Below are 25,805 nucleotides of genomic sequence, written 5' to 3' on the forward strand. Positions count from 1 at the left end.
TAAACCTCAGAGAAAGACTGAGAATACAGAATGTGGGACATGAAGTAGAAAAGTATCTAAAAGTAATGGCAAGGACATCTGGAAAGATCAGAGCATGATAGAATGCCCAAATTGCTTTCCGATGCTGACCTGCTGGAAGAAGAAGAAAAATAGTCCCGGTAAAAAGAGGAGGAAAAAAAAAAAACCCAAAGCTTATTTTAAGATTCTAAAAAATGAATAGGAGTTTCCACTTGTAAGATGATTATGCTGATGCCAGGACTGCATTGGAGAAGTGGTTTTATTTCACCTTAGGTAGTTTAAAGGGCAGGTATTACACCCATGGCATTTAACATTGCTGAGAACTATTTTTTGTTGCAAAAATTAGGAAAGTAAATCAACAGTTTCCACAATGTGATTCCAATAGAATAATTATTTATTGTGTGATATTTCTGAAAGAACAAAATTACTAACTGACCCAATTACTAAACGCAAGTTGCCATACTTCCTGCTCAATAACAAATGTAGGCCTTGGGGAAGCTGCACATAGCCTTCCAGATCATTTAGCAAATAAATTCTTCAGAAATCGTTAACAGAGCTTCTAAATGCATTCTATACCCTCGAGGGAGTGTTGAGTCCCAGAGAACTTCAGCTGAATGAAGAACTAGGCTATGAAACCACAAAGAGCCAGCACTGTGTTTTTTTTCATAATCATTCAACAGCAACATATAGTATTTAGACCCATTCTGCCTCTAAAATGGCCTCTACATAAACCTCGGTGAAGGTTAAGTCATTCTCGTGTATTCTGTCCATAAAGCCCTTTGGCATGCAAGTCAACAATACTAGTTGGATGCTTATAGCAGTGGGACCCACTGACTGTGTCAAGGAGTTCAGTCTGATTGGAAAAGAAGTTAGGACAGGTGCATACATAGTGTGAAAATTGGGAAATGTGATTATTTTTGTGAAAGAAAAAAACAGATTGTTGGAGAGTTAAAAGGGAGGAGGAGTAATATCTTAATTGTGAATGTGTTTTGGATGAGGTTAAAGTGAACAATCAGAAAATAATGAGAGTTAAGATAGCCTTGAATAATATAGACTTTTTGACAGGTCACTATGGAAGGAGAGAATGTGTACCAACAAGAGAGAATAGCATGGGCAAAGAGAAGCATTGAGATGGGAAAGAACAAGGTTTGTGACCATCACGTGGCTGCAGTTGAGCTGGGGAACAGGTAATAAGTACCAGGAAGGAAAGATTGATTGGGACATATTGTGAAGGGCGTTGAATGCCAGTGTGAGGATTTTAATTTGGTAGGCAAAGGGGAGCTACCAGATGTTTGTGCGTAAGAGAGTGACATGATTAAAATTGTTTTAGGAAGATTTATTTGGCGGTTGTCTTTGGTTAGATTGATGATACAAGAGACTGGGTCTTGTGAAAAATAGGAGGCTTTTGCATTTGTGCCATCTGACAAGAAGTTGATCAGGAATTTCAAAAATCTTTTAAATATTTAAATTATCTTGCCGTCCCATTGACATCTATTTAAAAGGCCCCAAAAGATAGGCAATAAATAACTTTATTAGCCTTTTTTCTTTTTTCAAATACAAATAGGAATCCTGGAAGAACACGTATAGAGTTCAGGAGTTGTTCTCCATGAAAGGGGCAGGGCCCTCTGGCTCTAACAACAGGTCAGCTGTTGATAGGGTTCTTGACCCATGGCTTCCTGTTCTGGTTCTGTCATTCTGTTGCCGTGTATTTGAGCAAGTCATTTTTATCGCTTTGGGCCTCAGTTTTCACTTGTGTGAGATGAAGGTTTGGGCTTCATGACCTTCAGTGTTGCAAGATTTCTCATTTTCAGGTTCTTTCTAGGAACAAAGGGAATTGTAATAGATTACAGGGTTAATATTTGTCTGCACTTTCTGCCTACTTCACTGACTTTTCCAGAATTCTAGTAAGGAGGATGAGTTTCAAGACTTCACTTCATGCATGGATTTAATGTAGCATGAGCTTGTTTCATTTGTTGCAACAGTTTAAATGCCATCTTTAATGTTTTCTTCTCATGCTACTGCTGCTGTTTTCCCTGTTTTCAAGAAGCGAAACTTCCTCCTACAATGAATTAAGGATACATTAAGGAGACAATTTCTTCTTTATATTTAAGAAGATTTAGAATACAAATTTAAATAAATTAGCTGTGGTATGATATTGTATATCTTAGTTTTATCTGTCAGGGAATAATTTGAATCAGCTAACTATACTGTGTAGTAAACAACATGAAGGTGAGACAGCTACCACATGCAGTAAGAATGAGCAGAAGGTTTCTCAATTAATTTACTTAATTCTAATAGAAGGTAAATAATATTAGGAAACCAATGGTAGTATTACCCAGACTAATTTATAGCTCATAGGTTTTAAATTTTTTTTAAATAGGAAGATGACGATTTATAATTGTTTTTTTTTTCCTATTTTATCCACTCTCTCTTTATTTATATTTTTTTTCTGGAGGCTTTCAGATAGTTCCTCAAAGACTTGGGATGATGGTGAGAGTCTTTTTGAACTTTAACTTAGTTGACAGTGATTTCATCCATGTCAGTCTGGTCAGACAGATGTAGAGAATGAGTGAGTGAAATATTGTTAACTCTGCCCACTTACCTTTTCCCTAATTTTAACTAGAGAGTCCTCAATTGTTTCTGGATTTACTATAATACATTTAAACAGTACTTAGCTGTGTTTGAGTCATCAAGGAACTGGGGATACCACTGTCAGAAGTCCCACTCTTTTTTAATTTTGCAGAAAAATGGGCAGATAAAGTAGAATGGTAAAGAAGTAAGGAAAAGGACTGACATTTTGTAATCTAGGGAAATTTTTCATGATGTGTATTTTAGACATAAGATGTGTTTTGAGATGTGTGTGTAAGTATTTTATGATTGTACCTAACTATTTCCTGTCCCCTCCCCCCAGCACACGTACCACCACTACCACCATCCTGGTACATCTGCTTAGATTGCAGCTGAATAAAGAAGTTTAGGTTTGCCAGTTGACTGTACTAAATTTGTTTAAATGGTGACATGTGTACATTTACTCATGCTTTTGCACTTTTCCAAATAATTTCCAAGGGCATGTGGAAAAGTGGGGAAAGTCTCTGTCTTCCCCATTTTTCTTTGATAAGACAAGAGGCTTTCAATGTTTGTAATGTTTCAAGTTACAAATCATTAACTGTTTATTAAATAACTTTTATGTGCTAGTTATAGATCAATCATAAGTTGATGTATTATTTACTGATGAAACATTAAGAGATATTAACTGATAAAATAATGAGGTTAAGGAGTATTCGGTTAACTTGGCTAACCTATTCACCTGAATCTGCATAGAAAATCTTGGAATGTTAATGTAATAAGTCTTTATGTAGTCTATAGATACAAATCAATTGACTTTTTATTTAAAACCATATTTCCAGTTTGAAGAGCTCAGTATAAAATTGAAATAAACTTTCTGTTGGGGTATGGACTTTGTTACACTATAAAAGATGATAGCAACAGTTTTGAAATTTAGTGTGATTTTTCTTGTAAAAATAAATACAGCTTTGGTAATTGAGTTTTTATTAGCAACTATATCATAATACATTCAAATGTATAATGTCCCTTCTCTGTTTATAACCTGTATATTAGTGCTATCCAATAGAGCTTTCTGTGGTCATAGACATATTCTATATCTTCTCTGACCAATACAGTAGCGTCTAGCTCCATGTAGCTATCAAGCGCTTGAAACATGGCTAATGTGACTGAGAAACTAATTTGATTTAATTTTATTAATATAAATTAAAATTTAAATAGCTACCTATGATTAATTGCTACCATTTTGGGCAGTACAGCTGGAAATGAATATTAGTATTACCAGGAGAAAGAGAAAAATGATCTTGGATTTTCAAATATGAGTAAAATCTTATTCTTTACATTTTTATATTTTTGAATTTACAAGATAATGGCTAGAAACTGTCACAAGAAAGGTACTTGTTCAAATAGAATATGTGTGGTTTATTTTTACTTTTAGGCATTTTGAGAATAGGACAATGTAAAATTTATTTTAACTACTTTGAAGTTTTTGCTGAAATTTTGTCATAAGTGTTTCAAAATTAAAGCAAAATTCCTTTAGAATAGTCTGTTACATCAAGGGCTATTTTATATATGGCACTTTTGCTAATATTTTTTAGAAATATAAAGTAGATGAGAATTATGTTTTTGTTTCTGGAACTAGTGTTTACTATATTTTTTCCCAGTGATATAGACCAGTGTGGGCCACATACCTAGGCTATTCTAGAACTGGTCCCTGAAAAATGATGTCACCATTTGGAAATATTTTATTAGATGTTTTTATGACTCTTGGTTTACAAACTTGTCACACCTTTTCTTCGGGAGATTTAAAATAGATTATTATAACTGGTGACTTTTCAAATAATTTCTTCAAGACTGTATTGATGATTCATAATCTGTTCCTCATTTTGGAAAAATAGCTGTTGTAAAAACTGGCAAAACTATCCTAGCAGGAGGAAAAGGTAGATTTTCCTTAAAAAAGGAAGTGACTTTCAAGTCACTCCTTGAAAGTCACTGACTAGGAAACAAAAACATTTTCATAAGACTGGCTCATAAGTAAACTACGTCCTCAAAAGTGATATAATTTTTCTTTCCCTTTGTTCTTTACTCTGATCTACCATGGGTTTTTTGCTTGTTTGTTTTTCCGGTATTATTGAGGTATAATTGACAAACAAAATTTGTATGCATTTAAGGTGTACAATGTTTGTATCCTTTGACCATCTTCCCATTCCTCCCACTCCTCAGCCCATGGAAACCACCATTTGACTCTGTGCTTTACAAATTTGACTTTTTAAGATTCCACATATCAGTGAGGTCACACAGTATTTGTCTTTCTGTGCTTTGCTTATTTAACTTAGTATAACATACTCCAGGTTCATGTATGTTGTTGGAAATGACGGAATTTCCTTCTTTTTTTTCCATTACACACACACACACATCACTTTCTTTATCCATGTGTTTCTCAATGCACACTTAGGTTCATTACTACCTTGGCTATTGTGAATAATGCTGTAATGAACGTGAGAGTGAAGATCTCTCTTCAAGGGAGTGATTTTATTTCCCGTGGATATATCTACCCAGAAGTGGTATTGCTAGATCATATGGTAGTTTTATTTTTAATTTTTTGAGGAAACTGCCATAGTTTTAAGTTGAGCATATTATATGGAAACATCTGAAATTTGTAATTTTCCAGCATATTATCCCTAGAGCCCAAATTCTACTCATTACTTGCATCATCTCTCCTAGTTCTGTGCTTCTTTGTTTGTAGCAAATGAAAGTACCTTTTTTGGCATTTTTTTTCTTAAAAGGACTTATGCTTTAAGTTATTCAAGCAGCTGACTGTATATTTCATTCAGCTGAGACTCTTCATTTTAAAATGTTGGCTGTTCAGAAAAAAAAAAAAGCTATTCCTGAAAATCTGTGTGTATTATCTGAATTCTTTTGCCATCTTCCCATGAGGCTTATATTGATTTTATACCTCATTCCAGTATTTGTCCACTGAACTTCTCTCCTTTGTATTTTTATCTTTTGTGTGAATGTTTGGTTCTCTTCCTGTCAGGTATTGCTCTCTTCTTCTGTCACTGCATAGCTGGGAGTTTAAGCACTGAAAATAGTCCGTACTGACTAGGGCCTGTCCCACCTGGATGAGCAAGCTTTTCGGAGCCCTGTGGTTACCCTTAAGGGCTTGGAGTCCTCACCTCTAGGATGACCTTGCTCTGTAACATGTTCTTCTTACTGGAGACTATTTTCTATTCTTGTTTATAGGTATGAGAATGTCATTTGATATCAACTTTAGGTTGAGCTCACTTAGCTACTGGGTGGTGGGGGCTAAACAACCCCACCTTATTCTTCGTTTACTACTGACTTTTTCTGCCTGTAATGCATGTGAAAATGCCTTAGGTTTTGCCTTTTACAGTAGACATTAATAAGCATCCACATGTGCAGAGGTATTGCACTATGATTCAATAAAAATAAAGAAGTCAATGTAAATATGCACATAAAAAGAGAAGTTAGAGAATACTACAAAGTAAAGTTTTACATATATATTGAATCAATATGTTAAACATTGTTAGTTACTGTCTAATAAAACTGGGAGTAATTTTAGAGATACTTTAGGCTACACCATCTTTTTTTTTTAAGTAGAATAACTTACTTGGGGTCTGATGTAGCTTTAAAATTTTGTCCTAGGAAGCTGGATGTAATATTTTATTTTATTTATGTTATTATTATTATTATTTGAAATAGAGTCTTGCTTTGTTGCCCAGGCTAGAGTGCGGTGGCGTGATCTCGGCTCACTGCAACCTCTGTCTCCTGGGCTCAAGCGATTCTCCTAGCTCAGTCTCCCTAACAGCTGGGATTAGAGGCGTGCACCACCATGCCCAGCTAATTTTTGTATTTTTAGTAGAGACAGGGTTTCACCATGTTGGCCAGGCTGGTCTCGAACTCCTGACATCAAGTGATCCACACACCTCGGCCTCCCAAAGTGCTGGGATTACACGCTGAATATAATATTTTTATTACTTATCTCAGTGAGATAAGAGCACTTTCTACATTATGTAGCATGATACAAATACATAGTTATACTGTAAAAGTAATTTTAGGATGCTTATCATCCTTTCCTTTTTTTTTATTTTTCAATTTAATCACAATGGTGAAGGGATATACCTGAGTTTTAGACTATCTTGTTGCTTCTTTCTTTGGTCAGTCTTCTAGACAGGAGGATCCAATTATTTCTTTGTGCATAGATCATATTCCCAGGCTGGAGTTGATTTAATCTTAATTAGGCTGGCAAACACCATCTCTAATTTATCATTTATTTAGTAGAGTGGGGGCCTTGCTATGTTGGCCAGGCTGGTATTGGAAACTTGGGCTCAAACAATCCTCCATTCTTGGCCTCCCAAAGTGCTGGGATTGCAGGTGTGGGCCACTGTGCCCAGCTTCCAATTTCTTAAAAATTAAATATTAAGAATAGCAAATGATCAATAGACAATTACCTTTATTAATTAACAATATTTTTAAATTAAAAAGACATATTCTTTATTCAGAGACTTAGCTTTAGGTATGATTAGTAAAAGAAAAATTATAAGTTATATTTGAATGAAGATCTAGGTAACAATAGGTCATAAAATATCCAGTGAAAGGTTATTTGACACTTGGAAATCCTTAGACAAAGGGCTTTTAGCAAGTTGTATATCAAGTTTCTATTAGACAACTCCCTTTGAATCATGTATGCATAACTAATGCCTTTATCTCCAGCTCCTTGACACCTTCTTTAATATTGCTGTTATAAATGTATATCCCTCCATTGCGTAAAAAAAAGAGACACGACTGTGTTAAAACATTGAAAAAATCAATCTCCACTTCAGACTTTATCAGACTTGTACAATTTTCATTGAATATGCTTCTAAAATTCAATAAATTCCTTTTCTAACCTTTATAGAAACTTTTAAAAAAGATAGTATACACCAAAAATAGAGGAGAACTTAAAAAATGCTGAAGGTTAAAAAGGACAAGGGGTTATTTGAGAAGTATTTTCTATTTTACAGACAAAGAAAAGGAGTGGGAAAAATGCTTGTCTTTAGAATAAACTATGTTTCTAGGTTACATGTGAGACGTGTCTGGGATAATGAACAAAATCAGAGCCAGTAAGTGTAATTGGGAAAGTAAGCTATTTTAGAAGTTATTACCAAGTCTACACAACAAGGAGAAAAGAGCTTAAGTGTTTGACATTCTTTCCAAGGTATGAGGAAGAATTCCAAGGGACAGAATTAATATTTCCCTCTATTGACATCCTGAACAGTGAACAGTGATCTATTTATATAATGAATGTTAAGTTCTAGAATCCCTAACTGTAATAGTCACATACTTATCTGATTTTCTTTAATTTGGGAGTAAGTCTGCTACATTTAAGAAGACAGAAACCAAAGGACATTTCAACATAAAGCTCGGTATAAGCTAAGAATTTAAAAAAAAAAAGGAAAAAGAAAAGCTTTATTAAAATATGCATGGATGGCAGTGTTCTGCATTTCCCTAAAAATCAAGTGGTCTAGTATTTTTTTCTAGGTACATCTTACTGACCTTTAAAAATCAGATTCACTTTTTTTTCAGTCATCTATTTTTTAACATCATTCTAATTTAATAGTATCATCCTTCAAAATTTCTTCTCTTCCACAGAGAGAAACTCAATCCTTTGTGAGGCCTATTTATTATCTCTTCAATGACATCTCTTACTGGGTACCAGTATTCTCTAAAAGTCCCTTCCTTAACATGTTTTCTTAATACAGAACAATATTCTTCTGACATGCCTTACTTACATTTTCTTTTACATGCCATAAACTTCTTGATTTGGTACCCCAATTAACAGTGTATGCAAATATTAGAGTTATTGAAATTTGGAAAGAGAGAGACTCTTGGGAGAGATGAAACTTGAGAGGGGCAGTACAAAATCAAAAGCATCTAGAGGTGTGGTCTAGTGGAAGCTGGTCCAGATGGGGAGCTTCAAAGAAAGTCCCAAGAAGAGAGCGAGAAGGCAAGTTGCCTTCTCAGGGCAATGAAGTTCTGCTGTGACTGCTCCGCCTTCTTTGTGATCTCTTCTGATTGGTAACTGTGTGGGTAGTTTCAGATTTAAATGTTTGAGGAACAACAAGTTCACTCTGAAAGTGGTTATTTTAAATTAAATTTGTGGTTTCACTCATTATCATTATCAACTCTCTATGAAATGACTGCTGAGTAAGGAATATTCTGCTAAGCAGGCAGAGGGAAGATTCTAACAATGTGGAGAATACAAATTTATTGTTTTGCAAAAGATTGTTAACACTATTTGTCCATCCTTTCTAAGTGTAGATTATATATATCTCTTTAAGGGTTGACTTTCCTTCTTTTCCCCTTTCTCATTTATTCAGAGATTTGACCTGCCTTTTACTCCCGAACAGCAAAAAACAACCAAAAGCTTTGCACTTGATGTGTGTGTATCTGTGTGTATGTGAATCTGTGTATGTTGAAGGGATGGCAAGTGTTTGTATGAATTTCTGTGTATGTATCAGAAAGAAACAGAGGCTACTAGGAGTAAGGATTTTACTTCTCTCTTCGTACTTCATGAAGCAGGTTTTTGCCCTGGAGTTATTTTTAAAGTATAACATCATTTGGCAACTTGGTAAATATAGATATTCATAATTATCTATAACCATGGTTACGAGAGTAAATCTAGTCCAACAAAGTAAAATTTACTCTAGAATGATATAGTTATTTGCTCAAAGTTATTTTCCAACATGCACTCAGAATAGGTTAAAATAGATTTTCATCTCATAAATTTCTGGTCGTTATTTTTCATGCATTATTTATTTTACTGAATGAAATTTACTTATTAAAATTAAGTTTTGGGTGAAAATTATTCAATCATATTTATAATTTCAAGATGAAATTTAAAATGTTCTTTTTTTTGTAATGAACTTTAATATTTTTCTTTTTTCTTAAGCCTACAAAACATGATCCTGTAGCAGATTTTTTACAGCTGGGTTATAAACCCTTGGAAAATTGTATTTATAATAGAAATGCTGCCGTAACTTTAAATCTAGCAACACTAGGAGGCAGCCTTCAATCTTCGTGAGTTGCTGACAACATAGAAGTTTGTTTTCAGATACATCTGCAGTGTCTATCTTGAGCATTCCAGATTGTAGGGAATGAAGTGTCTTCCTCTCTTAGAGGAAAAAAAGAACATATTCATTTTGCTGAGGGCAGCATCATTGGAAATGGGTTTAGTATGCTGTACATATCACTTTGTGTTTCTTGAATTTTGTTAGATATTTTTGTTGTGACATGGGGCTTCCCAAATGGTGGTTGTGCAAACATTTGTTCTGCTTCATTTTCCCCCAGAGTATCTGGGAAAAGTAGCTGAGAAATTTCTAGGAATCAAGTGACGAAGTTCATCTTGCTTCCCTTTCACAAATTTTGGTGCATCCAAATCTGTGGAAGATGCCTGTAGTCACTGGGAGTTTATTTTATGTGAAGCAATGCTTGTGTTGTTGGTCAACATACACATACTCAAAGAATGAGCATAAATTAAGTGCAGCAGAAAAAAATGGCCTTGGTTCATTTTTAGCTCTGTCATACCTATGTTCATGAGAAGTTCAGAGAATTCAGTCAATTCATCGTTAGATATTTGAATACCAGCTGGGTGCTCAAATATTTGCATCACTTGAAAATCTCAAAGGGACAGGATTTCCTGTAGCTGACTGGATTCCCACCTTCCAATCCTTCCTTTTTGAGATTTAGAGCCAAGGAAAGCAGCCAGACATTTATGTTTCCCTAATATTGTGGATTCATTGTATAAATAGACAGGATTTTAGAGAAGTCCTCCTTGAGTAGTGTTTTGTTTGTTTGTTTTTTTTTAATAGTTGTCTTCTCAAAAAGGGATGATATGGGACTGCTTTAGTACTTGCTGCCTGAGAGCAGTATGAGTGTAATTGCTTCAAGCAAACTATCTTGGTGGCCAAATGATTGTTGTTTGCTCTTAAAATATTTTTCTCTTGTGATACCATGACATATTTGTTGTGTAAAAAAGATTAGTGGGAATTAAAATCTGATAAATGGGGGCCTAGATCATAGAATGTTTTGTAGGGAACTAGAAGTACTTTAGCTTTTACTTTGTTTGGGACAAGGAGACTTTGTAGAGTTCTGAGCCAAGGATTGACACAGCTGACTTATGTTGACATTTTCACATCATAATTGAGATTATTTCACCATCTTTCTGAACCCCATAACAAGTTTGAAACCTTCTGTGGTGTTCAATTGCTCTTCATGTAAGATCCTCCATGGCTTGACCTCTGCAAACTTTTCTAGCATTATTCGTGTCCACACTTGGCCTTGATGCCTGGTCTGCAGTCATTTGTCTTGCTTTCAGTGTTTTTAATGTACATTTCCCTAGGGCAGTTTCACCTGTTGTGTGTTCTTAGCCAAATATAGCTGCCATTCCTATCATTGAGCTACAAGGTAAGTGTTTACAACTGATCTTTAAGAAATAGAAGATTTTGTAAGTTCCTGGAAAGAGGAATTTGGTGGCCTAGAAGTTCACCCTATGGAAAGAACCTCAGAAATATCTAATTCAAACATTTTACCATAGCATTCAAAAATGACCCAATGGGTTGACAGCTTCAGTGACAGGCAGGGGAAGTGCCATCTGAGAAGGTAGGCCAGCCCTTTGGGCTTTTCTGAGAAACAGCTTCTCTAAGAAAATAATTTCTGGTGAAGTCTATTGGGTGAAGAATATTAGACTTCTAAGACCAGTAAAAAAAACAAAACTCCCCGATTCTCCTTATCTTCTAATTATCATTTAGCAGTACAGTATTTATAGGAAAAGAGAATATATCGAACTGGATCTTTTTTTCCATAACCCTTTCTGATCCCCATAGCTTGTTAAACCTCTTACATATAATCCACTTATATTAGCTTATACTCACAACACTGTAAGGCATTGTTCTGTTGCCCATTTTAATAGAATTCTGAGATGATGTGATACATGACAACTTGCCTAAGTAATTCTCTACTAGAATAAAAACAATCTACTCAAGGCTGTATCTGCCAATAAAGGTAACCTTGCCTAAATCCACATTTTTAATTAAAAACATTATGGGATTTTAAGTTTTTTTAATTTCTAAAGAAATACGTGTTCTTTGTTATGAAAGAAAAGCAAACAATACAATATTGGATAAAATAAATAAAAAATTCCCACTGACTTCTTCAAAATCACTAGACAATTTGTTAAGAGTACATATGATAAAATGTGGTTTAAAAATAAAAAAAGAAAATTATTTAAAATGAGTATTACATCCCCTATAAAAGAAATAAGTAAATAAAATCTTCTCCAAGTTCCCCCAATCTCATCCAAAATATATGGTCACTGTGAACAAATATGTATATTACTGTGCCTCATGTAATATGTTTTTACTTGCATATTTCAAATACTTATATGCATTAGTACATAATTTACTTTTTTACAAAATGAGATGACACAATACATACCATTAAACAATTTCTTCTTTTCAACTAGCAATAAATTATAGACCTCTTTCCACATCAGTAATGCATATCTTTTTTGACTAATTTGTAATATATATGTGGTAGGAGGAAAGTGTCATGATTCATTTAATCATTTTCACCTTGAAAATGTATTTTTAAATGCATAGTATTATTTTATTTATTGCATTTATAATTGAGTCTATTTACTGTTCTTACTAAGAACTATATTTTAGGAGGATTGCTCATCCACTTGAAGGCAGAATTGGAACTGAGAAGAAGAGTAAGGTAGTTTCTTCCCTGGGTGATCCACATCTGAGACAGAGAGAGCTGGACCAGGATAGGACTGAAGGAGGACTGAGGCTGAGAGATGCAGAAAGCGCTGTCAGGGAAGGATCCCTTGAGATGGCAATAGGACCTCTAAGTAGGCGTGTAACAGACAAGGGGAGAGCGCCCTTCTCCACAATGCAGGGATTTGATCATTATGAGACATGGTTAGGTTAACTAAATTTTTAATCTCTTCTAAAATATAACACATGTAGCACATGTAAAAAAAAGTTAATAAAACTCTGCTTTATGTTTTGCAGGTCTGTGAACACTTATTTTGTCTAACAACATTAATAGTTATATTAATAATATGAATGATAACAAAATAGCTACAGAGTATTTTATGTTCCCACCTGCCCTTTGCTTCTTATATACACATCATCTACTCCCTACAGTTTCTTAAGAGACAAGTATTATCATTTCTGCTTTATTTTTACTCCTGTGACTCAGAGATATTAAGTAATTTCAGTTTATAGGGAGTTATTATCTTTGGAACAATACCACTCCTGCAAATAAGGACAAGGGAGCTCCTGTTTGCTGCGTTAATTCTCATTGGTTCTCAAACAAATGCGAATTACTGTATAATGGCAATCACAGTTGAGCCCTATCTCTATTTTTGAAAAACTATTATTCATCTACTCTGTTTTGTATTGAAGGTCTAGGTTCATTTTTCTGTTTGTCGAAAGAGAAAAACAGTCACAAATATCTATACTGTCTTAACTGTATTTCCAGAAGAAACACGTAAAATTTTTCTAAAGAAAATGATTTCAGGAAACACGTTTTTGGAAATAAATGATCACCCGGCCAGGAACTAACAAAAATCTGAATTCTTTCTTTGTTTGGGTGCTTTCTATACTTAGAAATGATTTACTTCTATTATCTTAATTTTCTCATTACTGTTATTAATTAGAGGCATATTTTATATCAATGAAAACCTTGAAGTATCATTCCTTCTTCCTCAAAATGATTAGGAAATATGTCTATGGGGACTTAAGTTAATTGGATAAAACATTTCTGAAAGGAGTGAGTTTTATGTTCAGTAAAATGAGACTCACATTTCTATTGAATTTTTTTTTACTATGGAATCTATTAATAAATAGATGTGAAAGAAGATAGTGACCAAGAACACTCGGCAGGCTCCTTATGTGAAGTTCCGCAGCAGAGGAGACTGTAGTATATTTATTGGCCTTGCTATCGAGGGTGGCAGTGTTTTATTTCCTGCTTTGAAATTATTTTAATTTGTTATTTGGTAAATTGCCTATCCTCGTTTTTACAGTTCTATAAAAAGTAAGAAAAGAACTTAACGATGGTATTTATCAACTTGTTGTTTAGTAGAATGTAATTAGTTGGCGAAAGAGGAAACATGCCATATGTAAATGATGTCTGTGATTCCTCCTACCCCACCGCTGCTGCATCCCTGCACAGAACTCTCCATTTGCACACTGGTTTTTTTGGGTATGTCCACCAGAGCCAAAAAAGAAAGGAAAAGAAAAAGCAATGTTTTTATCAACAGACGTTTTCACTGTATAACTAATTAAGCAGTGAGGTGGTTCTATTCCTTCAAGGAAATTATAACTATTTTACAGATTAGGAAACTGAGGTTCACAAGCTGGGCATCTTCCTCAAGGTCATAGTTTGTTGATGACATTTCTGTCTCTCTTTTTTTACCTTTAATTTAATTTAATTTGTTTTGTTTTGTTTTGTTAATCAGAGCACTCCTTATTCTACTCTTAGCATATCATTTTTTTTGCTCTTCAGACTGGAATATTCTTTGGTATGATATAACTAAAATTTTCCCAGCCAAGAAAATTGAGTTCATGGTTTGGAATTTCAAAACATGATTATTTTAAACTTTTTGTCCACTCTTGGGACTACCTGGGAAGTTGTTGTATGGGGATTTTTAACTTGAAACAACATTAAGGATAGATTATCTTGTATAAAGATAGATTATTTTGTAAAATGACTCATTTCTCTTGGACACTAATGGGGTCATTAACACCTATACTGTAAAATATTGTAATAATGAATAAAATTAGAAATTAAACATAAAGAATTAGAATGAAAATGTTTTGCAGTGAAAAGAGGTCAAGAAAAGACAATGGGGTATCTCCTTATAAGACAGTGCTATGCTTAAGCTAGTGTGAAAAATAAATACAGTCTCAGCTGTTAACTTTATTGTGCAAAGTGCAAGGAGAAATAAGATAAATTCTGAGAACTTTTTGTCTCCTTGTGTTAGTCTTATAGTGAATAAGATAAATTCTTAAAAAAATAGTTACTTTGGCTGAACAGCAAACACTGGGTGATGTGGAACATTCTTTATTCCCAAACAAAAAACTTGGTTGTACAGGGACTCACCTAGCTTCAAAATCTGAGGGTCAGTGAAAATCATTAAAGAGGCCTACTATGGAATGAGTAGGTAACTGTATCTAGAAGGCAGTTTATCATAAAATATCTTTGGAAATATGTGGAGTTTAAAATATTGAGAATAATTTCGTTGCTCCTTGCTTTTTCATCTGTCCTGCTATTATGGTACTTAAAAGGAATAGTGGACAGAGTGGTCCATTCTTTACATCTGAATAACATTTAAACTAAATGACCCCTATTGGTGTGAATCATATAGAGAATAATTTTTACCACTATTTCTTTCATGTAAGCTTTTTATATTCTCTTGTTCTAGTTACTGTAAAATGCTGAAAATAATCTTTTAATAAAGTAGTCAAATGACAGCATGCTTATTTAAAGCCCACAATATAATGAGAATTTGATTTGTATGACTCTTAATTGCTTCCACAGGCATTATTTTACAGCTAGGATATTGAGATACTATGATGTTATGAGGCATGTCTATGTAGGACAGATATTTGTTCTCTGAGAAGCTTCCATGATACTTTACAAGATAGAATTGAGCCTTGGATGAAAAGACCAATGGGAAGTTGCATGGGCTAGGTATACTATTATGCAGAACCATGAAAATGGTTCCTTTTATGCCTCAGTCATCCTAGCGTGCCATAGGTTACATAGGATATAAACTTCAATTAGTATTTTCGTTTCTTTGTATCTGTGTTTGGGATTTGGTCTTATACACCCACATAAAAATCACCAGAGACGGCGTTTCATTCCCTTATCTTTCGACATTTGGAAAATTGTGAAACTTTGATGATAAACCATTCACTGCAATTGAAGATATATACTAATAGGTATGCCAGTAGATTTTAATAGAGATATTTACTTTTCCTCCATCTCCCAGAAATCTGGAACTTGAGATACGATTTTTTTTTCACCTATGATGAAACTCCTGTTTTATGCCAGTTCACTTTTTTTCAGTATAGTTTTGTTTTGTTTTTTAACCAATGAATAAATAGGGGAATGCATTTGTTAGATTTTTTTTTTATGTAGCCATAAAGGTGAAAAACTTGGCTGTGACTCTGTTTTGATGTTCCAGGCTGAGGAAGTGTAATTGTAGCTGTGAAATGAAGTGGGTGTAAAATGAGTTTGATGGTTCAGTCAACTTCAATAGACAGATGTTGATTTTATCCTTTAATGGGAAAAGGTTCTGCAAAAATCATTATAAAATGAAAAAAAAACCCAATAAATTTGCAGGTGTGCAAGCCTTATTAAAACAGGTATTCAAATTTTAAAATAAAATTTAAGATCATATTCTTGTAAATATTTTGTTTTTATTTTCTAAATAAAAACAAAGGCTCCCTTTCATCACCTGCTGAGCATGTGAGGTCAGGTTGCTCAATTTCTCTGGTATCTTTATTTCTCTTTTGTAAAATGTACGTACCACACAAGAATTAATGACCAATTTGATGAGATAGTATACAAGAATTGTAACTTTAAGGCCCCTTTCACATAACGGATTATTTTAATCAGAGATGGAATCTCTATGAGGGGAGTTCTCTTTATTGAAATATCAATTTTAAAAATATGGTTCATAGTCTGGTTACACAGTGTTTTTCCTGTAAGTTCATTGTGAGATGTGTCACAGTAACTTTGGAGGAAAGAATTCCTTTCATGTATTAATTTTCATGTGCTAATTATAGGTATTAATTGTTTCTGAGGTATAGAATATCAGCATGTAGTATAGGAAGGTAGTGAATAAATAAAGGAGTAGTATTTATGAAAATAGAAAAAAAAGAGTTGAAACTTCAAGAGAAGTGATTGTTCTGCCTTTGTATTACGTCTGGCCAGTTGTGTGCTCAACAGGAATGCTGAAGGACTGGTGAGCATAGGGGTGAGGAAGTTGTACTGTTGGGCATGAATCTTTGATATAAAATGCTTCACTTGTTAGAATTTTATTTCACTATGTTTGCTTCCTCACCCTAAATGTGAATGGAACAGGCCATTAAGAATAAAATATTCAAGCAATAAACAATTTTCCTGGCCTGCATGTTCTTTCTGGCTCAGTTAAGGCTGCATCCTAGGGGAATGCTGCCAAGCAGCAATGGAATGAGGCAGTCATTTGGGATGTCTCAGTCTTGGAGGTTCAACGAGACAGGTGGCTAATTTGGGTCAATCAGTGGACTGAAGGGGACAGAACTTGGTCTGGCAGCAAGCAAGCTGTTTGAGGCATCTCTGACCACTGGGAGAACTGGGCCGGACCTCAGCTGCTGGGTAGCCTTTCAGCCTTCTGGTCTTGTGAAAACTGATAGGGATAAGGCTGGCATCCAGTCATAGGGAATGGCACTGGACAGGTTCATGGTTAGACATGGAGGACTGTTATGGGGATGTGTTTATTGAAAATGAGATTTAAGTGCAGAAATATAATTATTAGACCAGTTTTAAGATGATCAGAACAAGACTTAGCAATTGTTTTGGCCTAGCAATGATTCTCCTGAACTACTAGACTAGAAATCCTGAGAGTCTCCCAGAGAAACACCAAGACTGATGCTGGAATATGGGGCTTAATGAGTTCACAACTGGAAGCCCAGGATCTGGTTAAGGAAATGGTTTGTCCTCAGGGAACGCTGCACATTTTATAATGTTCACTAAGCAATTGTCTGTCTGCCTCTTTCCTTTTCTTGTTTGTGGAGTCTTCTTCCTTCCTTTCTTTCTTCTCTTTTTTCCTCCTTCTCCTTCGTTTCCTGCTCTCTTTTTCATCTCCTTCCCTCTCTTTCTGTCTCTTTTCTTCTTCCCATTTCTTTTCCCTTCTTTCCTCCTTCCATGTTTAGCTTTTATTGAAAGTCTAAACTGCAATATTCTAATTCATTATTGAAAAAAGCTTTTAAAATCACCTATCTGCATGATGCTTAATATGTCATCTTTCAAGGACAACGGGGTGCATAATATAATGATGCATAATGTACCAAGTATGTAACATGTAAAGGATAAATTGCAAATTATTTCCAAAACTATTTCTCAGTAAAATTATTCAGAGAAACAATCTGGTGATCAGATAGACTCTAAAGTCAGTCATCTGAAGCCTGTATTTTAATGAGGGAAATTTTACATTTTAGAAGAAAGGTCTATATTTCTTCAAAAATTTAATTTTTGGCATTTTAGTGTTATATTCTTCTTATAGAAGAATACCATAAACATTCTTTATATTCTTCACCTAAGTTCATTAATTGTTAGTAATTTTATACATATCATTTATATTTATCTTTTTATCTATCTAGTGACAACGTTTTTGAATCATTTTAAACTAACAGATAGCAGGACACTTCACAACAAAATACTTCAATGCGTATCTCTTATGAATAATGACTTTCACCATAAGGCTATTATCATATCTAAGAAAATTAACATTTGTTTAATACAATAATCTGATAACATAGAGTCCATATTTAAATTGACCTAATTGACCCAAGTAGTGTTTTTTATAACTTCAGTCTTTGAATTTTCCATCCAGGAGTTAATCAAAATTCATGAACTGTCCATTTACTGTGTCTTAAATTAGTTGCCCCACATTCTAATTTTTTGGTTTTTTATGACCCTGATGTCTTTTTATGGCCAACTCCAAACGTTGCTTACAATAATTCACATTCTGTATTTGTTTCATTATCTTGTCATAGTTAGATCAGATTAAACACTTTGGCAAGAATATTACTTAGGGGTTGTTGCTTACTTTTGTTAGAAAGCAAATCATATCAGGGCTTTCTATTATTTATGATACTATATGTTTGAACACTTGGTTAAGACAGTGCCCATCATATTTTACCATTTAAAAAGTGTATTTTTCTCTTCATGATTAGTAAGCAAACTATGGAGTGATATTTTGAAGTATTTGAGATATTTTAAGATAGTGTACCTCTTCTGTTTCCTAGTATTCTTGATAATCCTTGAGTGACTAAATCATTACACTAGAGGATATGAAGCAAATTTGTAATTTTCTAATCCCTTTGTACTTGTTATTCTTTCTAAAACACCATTTAATTTTGTTATAGTAAATTAATTCATTATTCTTTCTTATACTCTAATATCTAAAGTTGGCCCCTTGAAGTTCCTTCACTTCAGCTACTTTTGATCCCATTAATATCTGGGTACTTCTTTTTATTATTATTATTATTATTATTATTATTATTATTATTAGATGGAATCTCGTTCTGTCGCCCAGGCTGCAGTGAAGTGGCACGATCTCGGCTCACTGCCAAGCTATTCTCCTGCCTCAGCTTCTCAATTAGCTGGGATTACAGGCGTGTGTGCCACCACGCCCAGCTGATTTTTGTATTTTTAGTAGAGATGGGGTTTCGCCATGTTGGCCAGGCTGGTCTCCTGACCTCAGGTGATCCACCCACCTAAGTCTCCCAAAGTGCTGGAATTATAGGCATGAGCCACTGTGCCTGGCCCATATCTGGGTATTTCTTACCTTGTCTCAAGCTCACTTTGTACTTTGTTGCCTCAAACGGAAATTAAGGCATTTCCTAAGAAACTCTCATTTCTTTAAATGGAGTATAATATTTTGAAAACAGGATGTTAATACTAGGTTTAATCTTTGTTACTGGGGTGGCATTGACCTAGATTAGAAGTGGGCAGGCTAGAGCCTGTGAAGCAAATCCAATCTACTTCCTGGTTTTGTAAATAATATTTTATTGGAACAGCTATGCTCTGTTGTTTACATATTATGTATTTCTATTTTCACACTACAATGGCGGAGTTGATTATGTGCAACAGAGACCATATGCCTGCAAAGTCTAAAATATATGCTATCTTACCCTTTACAAGAAAAAAAAAAGTTTGCCAATATTTTATATAGATGCTTTCAGTGGACTGCTCTCTCTTTCTCTCTTCTCTCTCTCTCTCTCCATATATATATTTTAATGTTATGATTTTACTTCTGTTCTGGCCAAAATGGAGTAACAGACTGGATCTACCTCTTGCCTAAAGTAACCAAAACACAAAACTAAACTAAATTAGATAAATTATAGGAAACAAGGAGTTCCAATACAATGGATGTCAGACAATGAAGATGAAGGAGAACAAATGCTGAGAAACAAAAAAACAGGCAAAGTATGACATACAACTCTCCCAATTTATTGCCTTGAGAGTTTTCAGACTACACTGTAGGAAAGACAAACCCAGATGGAATGTAGCCGACTCTCAGGACTGGGGAGATGGAGTCCAGCCGACCAAAGTGGCTACGGGTGGCAACGGGGGCAGTGGGGGGTCTCCCTTGGGTATTAAGCACCATGATTAAAACATGCATGTGAAGAAGCCATCAGAGTTCAGGTAAATAATTTGCCAAAACCATTACATTGACCAACGTATGATGTGTAAACAAAACTAGAACTGATGCACACTGCTAACCAGCTAAACTGACAAATTAATTCATGAGACATGGGGTAGTGTACTCAGGAAGTTCTTGCCTTAGTGGTGGAAAATAATTAACCCTAGATCTAGTGCTGCCCTGTACCTACTTAACACTTCTTAAAGCAAGATTCAAAAGGCTTTGCAAACTGTTGTAATATACCTTAACAGAGGCTCAGCTCAAAGCTCAAGAATGTTTTTAGGGCTGCAAACATATCCAGCACCCAATAAGATAAATTTCAAAATGTTTGGTATCCAATCAAAGGTTGCAAAGTATGCAAAAAAAGTACTTATGTATGACCCTTAATAAGTAAAATACTAACTCAATCGACACTGTGCTAGAACTGACCAATACGTTAGAATTAGCAGACAAGACATTAAAAGTCGTAACTGTATTAAATATTTTTTAAGTTAAATATAAAATGTGTATATATATACACACATCTGAAGCTACCTTCTAAACATGAAACCTATAATATGTAAAATGAAAAATACATTGAATGTGATTAGAGCAGATTAGCATCACAGAAGAAAAGATGTGAATTTGAAGACACAGCAATAGAAACTATTCAGGATGAAACGGAGAAAAGAAAATTTAGAAAAATAGAGAGAGCTTTGGCGGCCTATCTGTGGCACAACTTTAAGAGACCTCATATGTGCATAACTGAATTCTCTAAAGCAGAGTAGAGAGAAAGGGTTACAGAAAATATTTGAAGACACAATTGTTGAGAGAATTCTAAATGTGATGAAAACTATACATCTATAGATCCCAGAAGTTCTATGAGCCCCAATCACAAGAAACACAAAATAAATGACAACATGCACATCATAATGAAATTGCTTGAAAATAATGGTAATAAGAACATATAAAAATCATCTGAGAAGGAAAATACACTAGGCATACAGAAGAAGATAATAGCAGCAGAATTTTAATCAGAAACAATGTAAGTGAAAATAAGGGTGAGCAAAGTACTTCAAAGTACAGTACTTTCAAAAGCAAAAACCAAAAAGCTGTCAGCAGTTTGTACCACATTCGTACAATGGAAACAGATGCTCATTCCTCATTCACTCAATTGACATGTAAGAATGTTAGTGTGAAAGTTACTGAGCTTTATTTGGGCATACTGGGGGAAAAATAATCCTAGTGACCTCTTTATGTTTGCAACCAGGCTACCAGAGTTGGGGAAACAAGACTCTTACTCACTGAAAGAGATAGAGTCTGGTTATGCTGCCCAGTCTGGTTTTGAACTCCTGGGCTCAAGTGATCCTCCCACTTCAGCTTCCCAAGTAACTGGGAGTGTGCCATCATGTGCACTGGTACAGGTGTGTGCCACCACACTTGACTTTCTCTCTATTTTAATTATAAAAACATACATCAGAGGAACCAGCAAACAGGATGCCCAAATAAAAGGCACACATGGAAGCTGCCAGTCCACCAGCTGCAGATCACCTGAGCCCTGGGGCTGGTGCTTACCTACTGAGAATGGCACCAAGGACCAACCAACAAAGGTTAACCTGGGACACTCTTGGACAGTGATTCTGATGTTTGTTCTGAGCAGCGCACTCAACAGTATGACAAGAGAGAGGGGTCAATGTCCACTGAACTACCAGTTCTTCCTGCTGCAAGCTTTCCCAGGACTGAGATCCCAGGGCTAAACAAGGAGCCAGCCCCAGTCAGCACCTTGGCATCTGCCTGGCCTCAGTGGCCCTGTCCTACTGGTACCTGTATGACATCCACGGCTTACTTCTGCGAGGTGATGCTCGCTGGGGGAGTCCATGATAAACTTGAACTGGAAGTTCCAGGCAAGCATGTGGGCCCTCTTCATTTATGACACCTCCATCCTTGTCATGGGACGCATGTACCTGTGTCTGCATGGCTGCTACCCACTGCTACTGCGCTGCCTCATCTACACGCTTTGGCTCTGGCCTACTCGTGAGAGTTCGCCCCTTGCTGCATCCTGCACCAGTTCAACACCTGCCTCTGGAAGTACTACTCCCAGTTCCACTTTGACTTCATGGGCCTATCATCCTGGAGTATGCTGTGCCCTGGTTCTGCGAGTCCCTCATCATGGAACAACTCCAGCGCACTCTGCCCCTGCTTCAGTGACACCCAGCCTGGGAAGCCTAGTGGACCCCTGGCCCTGGCCAACATCCATGTCAAGACTGACTGAGAGTAGAGAGGGATGAGTGGGTGTTCTGGAGGTCTCTTATGGAATTCATGGACAAAGAGACCAAGCTGGTGTATTGCGCCTTCTGTGCAGCACAAGCCCTGCCCTGGCCAGGCCTCAGCCCTGTAGGGCACACACAGCCCCATACCCTCCAAGGTGGGCAGGTGTTGAGGGGGCATGGTCAGGTGATGGGGGACAGGGTGTCAAGGCAGCAGAGGAACATAGGTAAGGATACATGGATTTTGGCCCAGCTCAGAGGCTGGTGGTGGGAGGCTGTGGGTAAGCGGTGATTGGACTGTACAGTTGACTTTGGAAGCAGCAGGCCATCCTGGCTAAGGCACATTGAGAATGGGGCCACAGGTAGGAGGCAAGGCCTGACCTCCCTCCCTCTCATCTGGATTTAGTTGGACTTTGGCTGGTTCCATTAGGTAACATTCAGGTTCTTGCTTGCAACCAGTACCTTCACAGAGGTCTGCTGAGCTGTCGCTTAAGAGATACTGGGCAGCCAGGAGGCTGCTTGGCAGTAATGTTGATGTACAAAAGCTGGGAGACTTTCCCTTGGCTCCTCTCCCCTCCCTCACAGACATGCATAGCTCCCTTGGCCTTTGGGGGCCCCCATAGTGCTGGATTCCCACCAACATTGGGCTTTTGGAGGTTTCAGTCCCCATGACAGTGCCCTCCCATCTCTTGCAGGCTTTCCTCCACTATTCCCACTTTATCTCTTTTAGCACCACTATTCCTTGTGCTTTGGGAATTCCTGAGTTATGCTTCCCAACTCTTGGTCTAGTGAGCTGTGGCAGTGTCTCCTCTCCACAGTGGCCCAGTTGAGAATGAATGATGCCCTTCAATGCACAGTCAGGCCGAGATGGGCCTTGTGGATCCACAGTGGTAACCTAGAGGAAAATTAGTGCCGTGGGGAAAAATCAGAGTTCTCAGTCACTTAGGCTCTAACTGGTTTATTTTCAAACTAATTGAGCAATCTAGCATTCCAGGGGATGGAGGAGGAGGTAATCCAGTATTAGAGACTCATGGAGAATGAGGGAGAAAAAAAGAGGTGTCCTTCAGCCTTGGAAAGCTCTTTGGAGCACCCTTTGTCAGAAAGAATCAGTTCTTTCTCTGCCATAATCCCAGCCCTGTGGCAAAGCATTCTCATGGTTGCCGTTCTCCTCGGCCCCCTCCCAGTGAGGAAGATTCTTTGAGCTTGCTCCTTAAACAGTCTGAACCCTGCCACACTCATGGGCATTGTCATCTTGGTTCTGCCCTCCCCCTTTTCCTTGTGACAGGCCCATTGCTGGCAGTGGACAGGTGAAATCCTCACTCTAGCCGCTTTTGGCTCTGCCCCCTATTCCCTGAGGAGAGGGGTCTGTCAGAAAGTGGTCCATCCCGTGGTATGTGGTCTCTTCTTGACCACACTCAGACACTTAGGTAGAAATTAGCCTTTCCCTTCTTATAGATCGTTTTTAAATGACAATAATACCCCCTCCAAAAAAATTATCAATGTGGAATTCTCTATACCCAACAAATATATTTTAATAGCTACAGTGAAATTAAGACCTTTTGGAGGCTGGAATAATTAATCACCAGTAGAAAGTAGGACTAATCATTTCCTGCTACTGAAGCAAGAGCTTCCTAAGTACACTACCCCATGCCTCACAAATTAAGAGTTCACCACTTTCTCTGGTTAGGAATGTGCATTGGTTATAGTCCTGTGTGTGTGTCACACACTGTTCACTTTAATTCTTTTGAATAATTTTTTCCTGGATGCTAGAAGAAAAGATTTGAAGTGTTCCCAACACAAAAAATAATAAATGCTTGAGGTAATGTATATCCCAGTTAATCTGATTGTATCATTACACATTGTGTGCAAGTATCAAAATATCTCATGTGCCCCATAAGTATGTACAATTATTACATATCAATAAAAAGATGTCCACTATAAACCCTAAATCAATGACTAAAATATCAAAACAAAGAGTTACACCTAATAAGCCAAAAAAGGATACAAAATGGAATTATAAAAATGTTCAACTAATCCAAAGGTAGGCAGAAAAATAGATAAAGGGGAATAAACAGATGGAACATATTGAAAACACGTAATAAAATACTGTCAAATTTAACCATATCAATAATCACATTGAAGGCAAATGTTTTAAACATTTCCATTTAAAAGGCAGAGATTGTCAAGATTGGATAAAAAACAAAATTAAAACATTTTTGCTGTCTAAAAGAAATACATTTTAATATAAAAACACAGGTTAAAAGTAACAAAATGGAAAATAAATGCCAGGTTAACATTACTCAAAAGAAAGCCCGAATGGCTATGTTAATATCAGTTATACCAATTTCAGAACAAAGAATATTACTTGAATTATATGACAAAGTTCACTTCAAAATGATAAAGGGGTTAATCCATCAAGAAGACATAACAAGCCTAAATGCTTATGCTTCTAATAATAGAGCTTCAAAATACATAAATCAAAACCTGATCAAACTTCAAGGAGAAACAGACAAATACAAAATTTTAATCAGAAATTGAAATACCCTTTTTTCTGTAATTGATAGAATCAATAGACAGAAGATCAATAAGAATATAGAAGATTTGAGCAATACTAATAACCAATTTGACATAATTGACATATATATAAAACATCCCACCCAACAGGAGCAAAATACTCATTCTTTTCAAGCATGCACAGAACTTTTACCAAGATAAGCAATATTCTGGATCGCAAAACAAGTTGCAGTACATTTAAATGGATCCAAGTCATGCAAAATGTGTTTTCTGATCTTAATGGAATTGAAATGGAAATCAATAAAAGAAAGTCTCTGGAAAATTCCCAAATATTTGAAAACCAAATAACACTTGGATCAAAAATAAATCAGAATAAAAAAATGGAAAGTATTTTAAACTGAATGAAAATACAATATATCATAATTTAGGAACTTCCCCTAAGCAGACATCAGGTAAAATGTATATACTAAACGCCTATATTAGAAAAGAAGGAAGGTCAAATTAAAGGCATCAGCTTCATTTTATGAAACTATTATAGAAGAATAGGAGCAAATTCTGCCAAAGCCAATAACATGAAAATATGAAATACATAGGGATGAATATGACAAAAGTTGTTAAAGACCTGTATTCTGAAAATAGAAAAGTATTGTTGAGATAAATCAAAGAAGACCCGAATAAATGGAGATAGACCTTGGTCTTTGAACAGAAGAGGCACTATTATTAAGATATCAGTTCTCTCCCATTAATCTATGGATTTAATGTTACACCAATAAAAATATAATCAGCCTTTTTTCTTAAAAGGAAAGAAATTGACAATCTGAGTTTCAAAGTCATATGGAAGTGCAAAGAACCTAGAATTTTTAAAACAACACTGAAAAAGAACAAAGTAGAATTAACACTACTTGAATTCCAGAAAAAAAAATGATAAACTGGACACCACCAAAATTTAAATCAAATGACTTCATTAAGAGGATGAACAG

The 25,805-nt window shown here is 35.8% G+C and overlaps 1 protein-coding gene and 1 pseudogene across 12 annotated transcripts in view; both read left to right on the plus strand.

Annotated features, from left to right (window-relative positions):
• NLGN1 (neuroligin 1) overlaps window positions 1–25,805 on the plus strand; it is a 915,231-nt gene that overhangs the window by 231,646 nt on the left and 657,780 nt on the right. The gene's annotated exons all lie outside the window — the stretch shown is intronic.
• On the plus strand, window positions 1,090–22,316 carry LOC112439316 (transmembrane protein 229B-like; annotated as a pseudogene).

This window comes from Pan paniscus, chromosome 2 (genome assembly GCF_029289425.2).
Source record: "Pan paniscus chromosome 2, NHGRI_mPanPan1-v2.0_pri, whole genome shotgun sequence".
Taxonomy (NCBI): Eukaryota; Metazoa; Chordata; class Mammalia; order Primates; family Hominidae; genus Pan; species Pan paniscus.